Below are 6432 nucleotides of genomic sequence, written 5' to 3' on the forward strand. Positions count from 1 at the left end.
TATTGCATTTATTTTCTACCACAGTTTCAGATCCTATTCATAGCTTTATCTCATTTTTTCACAACATTTACTGACTGGTGTTGGCACTTTCAGACTATAAGTCTCTGACTGGATACTAAGTTTGATTTTAAAGTGTTTCCAGCATTATGTTCTGTCATTTTTATCTTGCATGTGTCTTCCTCATTTTTATATGTCTTCTTCATTAACTGTTTTCCACAATACAATTTTAGGCCTATAAAGAACATTTTAAAGAGGTCACCTAATTTAGTAAGAGAAAAAAATGTTTCCAAATCTTTATTTTTATTAAGGTGCTATTATTATGACAAAGATTAAGACATGTTTATAACTAAAAGTTAGAAATCTGGAATCAGCCAAGAACCTGAAACCATAATGATTAACATTTTCCATCTGTAGAGACTCTAAATTGTGAAACTAGTTTGAACGAATTCGTGTTTGGAGGCAACTGACGTGTAGGAGGCAAGAGCACAAACCAAGTCTCAAGCATGTATGTTCCAGCCCCAACTCTGCTACTAATTACCTGGCAAGTGACCTAACCTCACTGTACCAATCTCGTCTTAATCATAACAGGAGGAAATCCGAAAATCAAAGACCATGAAGTTTTCTCCCATGTCTTACAAAATATTCTTGTTAATTTTGAGGGTTTTTTTCTCCATGTTGCCGGATAACCCATTGAAAGCACAAATATTTTGGGGTTTTGAGCCATTGTTATCATCAGGTACTAACTTAATAATCTCTCAATGATACAGATCCTCAAGTATTCATTAGATAAACATTATAAAGGAATCATCCATCACTAGGGGAAAAAAATAGTCCTGAATGCATTTGATGTGACTGCTAGATGTCTTCTGGTATGTCATTTAATCTTTACAGCAATCCTTTGAGGAAGATTTAATTACCCTTGATTAACATAAAAAACAAAATGAGGCTCATAGAAAGTTGCTAAGTTGCTCAAAGTCACTAATTCTCTCACCTATTCATCCACTTAATAAAGATTCAGTGAGTGTGTGCTCCATGGCAGCTTTATCGAGTGGAGGAAGAGACAATAAACGAGCACTCAAATAAAAAACCAACAAAACAAATAATGTATCAAGTATTAGAAGAACTAGGAAGAAACCTAAACAGGGTAAAAAGCTAAGGAGTGAACAGAGACACGCATGATATGAAGGAGAGATCCAGGCAGAGACTCAGAGAGAAGAAACAGCAAGTATAACAATCCTGAGACAGAAACACGGACACTAAGCAGTAGAGCTAGGATTTAAAATCATGCAAAGTCCATGTCCTTCTACCTCATCAAAAAAACAAAGGTGCATTTAATTGATTTCTGTGGAATGGGCTGTGACGATAAAATCTCAAAATATCTTAAGAAAAAATATCTGTACTCCATCTTTAATGAAACCAGCAATTTAGAAAAAGCCTTCAGGGGCTTCTAGTTAGAACTGAAGAAAACTTTTCCAGAATGGGCTTTAGAGAAAACCTATAGAAGCACCTTCTGTTGAAAGGAATTTCGAAGTATAATTCATATAAGGCGTGTGTGTGTGTGAGAATGTGCCCCAGCCCTTGTGGCTTTGAGACTCATAATTTAGTGGCAAAATCCATCTTTTCCAGAAGGAAGGAAGGGAAAGGAGGGAAAGGAGAGAAGGGAGGGAGGGGGAGAGGGCCAGGTGGAAGGGAGGTTAAGACAAACTCCCTTAGATCTGGTTTTTGTCCTCTCACTCTTTCAGGGTGACAAAGACCCAGGCAAGACCCAGGGCACGAGAAACTTAGTTCTACTCTCCTTCTCTCAACTAGAATCATCTGTCTACTCCCAGTACTGCAACAGACACATCATCTGCTATTTATCAAAAGCTACAACGTCTTCTGTCACATTTTCTCCTAATTTCACCCTCACAAGGACCCTGCAGGGTATGCAGAGCAGTTCCTATTATTCCTCATCTAAAGGAAACCTCTGTGGCCTGCCAAAGATCATTTAACCAGCTTGTGACTGAACTGGAAGAAAGGTATGTCTCTTGTCCTCCACTCCAAGGTCCCTTCTGCTAAACTAGGGTGTCTTCATGTCTATTTGTCCTCATTAGGAGGAGTCCAAAGTGGCTACAAGAGAATCGGCTGAGTGGTTGAAAACCCCCTCCCCAAAAGTCAGATATCTATAACCTGGCCCCACATTCTGCCTCTTCCTTATTTCTCTGGAGTCAAGTGCACAGACTTGAGTTAATCACAACCCCCATTTTGTGATGCACTATCATTTCAGTTAGGAGACGGCCCCTCACTTGCTGTATCTTTCTTCACTGTTTTTTCATCTTCATGCCGTATCCACAATCCCAATTCCCTCTCCTGCTCCAATAACAAACACTCATTCCAATCCACTTTTCATACATTTACTTAGAGATATGTGTGTTTTTTAAATATATAGCATGTTTTGTCTTTGGGCTTTAATTGACATAAAAGGGACTATCTAAAAGTGTCATCCCGTTTTTGAATTAATTTTATTCAATATTATGTGTTTGAGATCTATTAATGTTGCTAAACGGAAATGTAAATTATTATTTTTGACTGATGGGGAGAATCTGATCTTCTCATCAAATTTTATTTATCTGTTGTCTTGGAAGTCAATGGTCATTTAGTTTGCTTCCAGTTCTTTGCTGCCACAAATACCACTTGGCTGAACACCCTCATAAACACCTCCTTGAGGACTTCTCTGAGACATATTCCTACAAGCAGAAGTGCTAATCACAGAGTACAGACATGCTTAGTTTCTCTACTAATTATGTTTGTGCTCTGGAACAGCTACGCAAGTTTACACTGTCCCCAGGAGTGCATGAGAAACTCAGTTTCCTACCGTCCCCACCAGCACTTGATATTTGACTTTCTAATTTTGCCAAAAGATGAGTGTAAAGTAGCACTGTTATTTTAATTTGCATTTCCTTGATCATTGGTGAAACTTAGCATCTCTTCAAATCTTTATTAGCCATCAGGATTTTCCAATTGCCCAGATATATATTTGCCTATTTTTTCTATTGAATTTCTTGTCTTTTTCTTATTTTTGTATTGAAGAATATTTGATTTACAATGTTTTGTTAAGTTTATGGTGTACACCATAGTGATTCAGTTGTACATACATGTATTTTTTCACGTTCTTTTTCATTATAGGTTATTACAAGATATTGAATATAGTTCCCTGTGCTATACAGTAGGACCTTGTTGTTTATATATTTTATATATAGTAGTTTGTATCTGCTAATCCCCCCCAAAATATGGAATGCTGCACAAATTTGCATGTCATCCTTGCACAAGGGCCATGCTAATCTTCTATCATTCCAATTTCAGTATACGTGCTGCCAAAGCGAGTACTTGTCTCTTTCTTATTGATTTGTAGGAGTTTCTTCTATGTTCTAGACATTGATCTCTTCTTAGTTCAGATCTTGCTATTACACACACACACTTTCTACAAAACTCAAGACAAAAATCTCTGCTGGGAAAGTGAGATAGAATGGAGCTTTGTTTTGTCGAGAATTAATGCCTCCCCAACACATTCCAGTGTCTATTAGTGTCTGAATGGTGGTCATGGTACACTCAAAGAAGCTAGTGAGCTGAATGTGAAACCAATTTCCTTATGTTCTGTCCTCAGTCGCATTTCAACAGTGTTACTGAAACCCCCTAGAAAAATCCTGAGAGACTCCAATCTCATTACCCATACTGACTTCTTTCTCTTTCCCACCAGGGAGACTGGACCTGCGGTTCTTAGTTAGAGACCAGGAACATTCATGTGTCTCTTTCCAGAGCATGGATTGAATGCTTTACAAGGAAAGCAAACATGTTCTGATCACTCCCCAGTCATCCAGTTGGTGAAGGACGAATTCACCACCCCAAACTGTACAAAGTGGTCGAGCACATGACACCCGACAGTGGACAGATGAGGCTGGCAGCAGCAGCTGATTAGTGACATGTCCTCACAGCCCAGGGGAGCGAGTAGACTGCAAGCCATACAGGGCCACACCAGGATGCATCCTGAGAGCAGAGTGAACCAGCAGGGGCTGCAGGAAGCAGGCTTTGTAGTGACAAGAGGATGAATAAACTTTGGTTCCTGGGGGCAGTTGTGATTCACTTGTTTGAGTAATTTTATGGGCTGTCAGGAATGTGAATCCCATTAGGTTGAAGATGAGGCAAGGTACAGCACAGCAGGTCTGGTTGTTACCAGAACTAGCCAGGTGGAGACCCTTTCTTGCTAGGTTGGGGGTATATCTGGCAAGAGCAGGGGGACACATGCCTGGGCCTTTAGGGTCCTGTGAAGCTCAAAGATATCAAAGCAGCACTTAAGTTTTAGGTCTTACAATTTGCAGTTTTTGCACTTTCACAATGAGAAGTCCCATTTCTTTACTAATCATGCCTGCTTTATTTTAAATTTAAGAAAAGAAAAAACAGTCTAAAATGAGACGAGTGTTAGAATCGGATAGACTGCAGGCCACTACGTCTTCCCTGAGGGAAAAATAAGAGTGATCAAAATATTCATTCTCCTATTGGAATAACCTGGTTATGCTGACAGAAGGCTGCTTACCAAGCATAACTACTCCTGCTTTGTAATCTACTCTCTAAACATCAAGAAATTCAGGCAGTCTGGGTCCCTGGATCACTCAGATATTTAGAGACTCCCATCTTTAGACAACACAGAAGAAACATAGATATTGCTTAACAATGAATTTTATAGGAAACAGAGAAAGAATAGGATTCTTTTGGCTAGTATGTGTCCTCATTTCATTTTGATTAAAAGAACTAGAGTAGGCCCAAGAAGGGATTACCCTGTAATAGGCAAAATAACCTGTGAGAATGTTATTTTATATAGCAAAGGGGATTTTGCAGGTGTGATTAAGTTAGGGCCCTCGAAAGGTGACAGTGGCTTATTTGGGTGGGCCCACTTTAATCACAAGAGTTCTTAAAGAAGAAGACCTTGCCAGAGGGAGATGTGACTGTGGAAGAATGGTCAGAGAGAGAGGTAGTGCTGCTGGCTTTGAAGATGGAGGGTGACTCACGGTCCACGAGCCACTGAATGTGGGTGCCTCTAGAAGCTGGAAAAGACAAGGAAATGGATTCTCTCCTAGAGTCTCCAGAAGGAAAACAGTTCTGCTGACACTTTGATTATAGCTAGTCAGACAGAACTACAACCTACAGAACTGTAAAATAATAAATCTATGTTGTCAACCACACTTGTGATGATTTGTTACAGCAGCAAAATAACTAATACACATCTCTAATTTTGGCAAGTCTAAAAATAAAAGGCATCTAGCCATCCCGAAAACAGAACCCAAGAAGTCAAAGATAAAAATCTTTCCATTTCCTTATGACTTCCCCTTTTCTCTCACCACCCTCCCATTGTCTGCCCTCTCCCACTACATTCTCACACTTCACGCAGCAACTTGCAGTGCTGGTGCCTCCATCCTTCACAGTCCCCCCTTTTATGTCTCTACTTTTAGGTATGCCCCCTTCTACTCCACAACAGTTTCAATCATCGCTTTCTCCTTAGAGAAGGCTGTGCAAAGCTTGTCTTGCTAAGTCACTGGGAGTTTTGCAGAACTGGGAGTAGCCACTTGCAATTTCAAAATGACATCAGTACACTCGTCTTTTTATCAGCCCTGTCAAAGATGCTCCTTCTTCCCCTAATCTTGTAAATGCTTACATAGTAAAGAATAAATATTAAACATTCAAATCATAAAGCTCAAACTATAAAAATGATGCATGTAGCAGAATAAAATTGTCTATTATTTCAGGAGTTGTAATAGTAGAATCAATAAAGACATTTCAAATGAAGTGGATTATGTGCCTGAGGATTGAGTCCCATATCTGATGTGACATGGTAGGAAGGAGGGAAAGTATCGGGTGCAAGTGCAACAGTTCATAAACCCAACTAATCCCACTGCAGCAGAAGCTTGGAGTCAGAGATGACCGTGAAAACAAAAGCCCTGGAATTAGTAAAAATCTTTAGGGGCACTAGGAACTTTCCGTAACGGTAAAGGTGACCCCAGGTGCCTAGGTGACATTTGTGGATATGTGCACACAGTATGTCCATTACTCTGTAGCACATAACAGCCTACTCTGAGTATCTTTTCTTATAGGTGTCTATATCACCGTGTCTATAATTAAATACATGCTTACAGAATGTGCTACTTCTTAGTTCTGTTCCTGTGAAATTGGATCTTTTCTTGCCTGTGCTATTTTAAAAGGGCATCTGACACAGTAAGATAAGCCTGGCATTACATTAACTGTATCTGTATGGTGAAGGGCTATACTAGATGAGTAGTTTTCAAACTAAATTCCAAAGAGAGAGCCCTCAGTTCCTATAGAGGAAGGGAGGAGGAAACAAGGAGACAGAACTTTGAGTGTCCCACCCCAAATTCAATCAAAACGTTCTGCTTTCAACTGTTT

The 6432-nt window shown here is 39.6% G+C and overlaps 1 non-coding gene across 1 annotated transcript; it reads right to left on the reverse strand.

Moving 5' to 3' along the window:
* Window positions 1-3263: 3263 nt before the first annotated feature.
* On the reverse strand, window positions 3264-3366 carry LOC116148243 (U6 spliceosomal RNA). Its single transcript, XR_004131762.1, has one exon. It is a non-coding gene; the product is annotated as a U6 spliceosomal RNA (small nuclear RNA).
* Between the last annotated feature and the right edge of the window lie 3066 nt (window positions 3367-6432).

This window comes from Camelus dromedarius, chromosome 23 (genome assembly GCF_036321535.1).
Source record: "Camelus dromedarius isolate mCamDro1 chromosome 23, mCamDro1.pat, whole genome shotgun sequence".
NCBI classification, from domain to species: domain Eukaryota; kingdom Metazoa; phylum Chordata; class Mammalia; order Artiodactyla; family Camelidae; genus Camelus; species Camelus dromedarius.